Source organism: Schistocerca gregaria, chromosome 9, assembly GCF_023897955.1.
Source record: "Schistocerca gregaria isolate iqSchGreg1 chromosome 9, iqSchGreg1.2, whole genome shotgun sequence".
NCBI lineage: Eukaryota > Metazoa > Arthropoda > Insecta > Orthoptera > Acrididae > Schistocerca > Schistocerca gregaria.
In genome coordinates this window covers 72646604-72648591 of record NC_064928.1, presented here as the reverse complement: position 1 = coordinate 72648591, position 1988 = coordinate 72646604, and positions in this window count along the sequence as shown.

Here is a 1988-nt window from a genome sequence, read left to right as displayed (position 1 = left end):
GATTGCTCTGCTGATGCTTGCGCCATTAACTCCCCACGAATGCCAAGGAGTAGATGCCTATCTCCCTGGGGCATCGAGACACTCGGCAATGGCCATCCTGCCAGGTGGCCCTTGCTGAGGCTGCATGGCGCCCATGGGAGGGCTCTTGATCAGAGTGGGAGGCATTAGGGTGGATGAACTGCAATGAAGCGTGCTACAGTCTTTCGTGTCAATAAAGCCTTAATTCATCATAGAGCATTTAGAGGACAAGTTTGGGGAGGTGGAGGGCTTGTCCAAAATGCGCTCTGGATCAGTATTGATAAAAACAGCATCCTCTACCCAGTCATGAAGGTTACTTGCTTGTGACAAGTTGGGGATGTTTCAGTTACCATCACAACTCATAAGAGTTTAAATATGGTCCAGGGTACTATTTTACATAGGGACTATTGAACATTATCCTGTACTTTCTCCTAAGAAAACGGGTTGCCCCACAGCTCCATGCTAACTATTGTACTGTTTGCCCTCGCATAAATTCAATTATGGATTGTCTTCTTCCTGATGTCTTCGGCTCCCTCGTTGTCGACAATTTTGCAATTTACTACAGCCCTCAATGGACCAGCCTTCTTGAGTGATGTCATCAAGGATCTCTTGATCGCCTCCACTCATGGAGCATAGAAATTGGCTTCAGATTTTCTCCCATCAAGACAGTCTGTAAATTTTTGGCATTGTATGGAGTATTATACACCTTGATCATCTACACTCATGGGGCATCAAAACTGGATTAAGAGTCTCTCCCTGTAAGATCGTCTGGGTAAATATTTGGTGTTGTGTGGAGTTCTATCCGCCTTCCCTACATCTAGGCCGCGTTGAGCTTCCATTTGTAGATGTCTTGTGACTTTAGTCTATAGGAAACAGTTCTGGCCTTCCCATGTTTCATATCCTTTGGCTCACAGTCTGCGATCCCTCAACACTCTCAGTGTTCTGAGTGGTACCTCCTGGGGAGTGGGCCGATTGGTCCGCCTCTGCCTGTATCGCTCATTAGTGCACTGGAAATTGGACTGTGGAGGCATAGTTCACTCCTCTGCCCAGCTGCCTATTCTTCCGTGTCTAGACTCTGTCCACCACTGTGGATTGTGTTTAGCTTCTGGAGCTTTATACACTAACCCTGTGGAGAGACTTCACACTGGGACTGCTGACATCCACTGCACAGGGCAAGCTGTCCTTCTGTTGTAATGCTAGTCATACATCTCCCATGCCTGCTCATCTCACCATGCCCTTTCTTTAGATGCCTACTTGGATTTGGGGTATGCAGGCAGTCCTTCCTCTCTACTATCACCAGGAGTGGACTCCCTTCAACTGCTACATTCACTTTCCTTCAATTTCCCTAGACCTTTCTTGACAAATGGGGGTACAACAGCACCTAGGCTTTGCCCCTGGACCTGCTTTCTCTGTAACCTACGTCATCTTCCCAAGGATAGTACCCTCTCCCCCCTCCCCCCCCCCCCCCCCCCAAAGTTTATCGACAGACATTTGCTGCTCTTTGTATACAAATGGAGGATGCCACATTTATTTACATTATTTACACCCATGGCTCCCAGACCACCTTTGGTGTTGGGACTGCCTATATTGTTGATGACACCCCTATTAGATTTCGGCTTCCCAACCAGTGTTCGGTTTTTACTGCAGAGCTTTATGCTGTTCTTCAGGCTGTCCAATACATCTGTCGCCATCAGTGGATAGAGCATATTATATGCTCAGATTCGATCAGCTCTCTTCTCAACCTCCAACCAATCTATCCCGTGCACCCTCTGGTCCACCAGATTCAGGACTGCCTCCACATGCTCCACTTGGGGGGAATCTGTAAGGCAAGTTGGTATATATGGAAATGAGGCATCTGTTGTAGCAGCAAAGGCTGCTGTTCCTCTTCCTTGGTTGCTGTTTGCATGTCTCCCTTTGCCGATCTACAGAGCATTTTATGTTGTTGTGTTGCTCTTTTATGGCACACACAT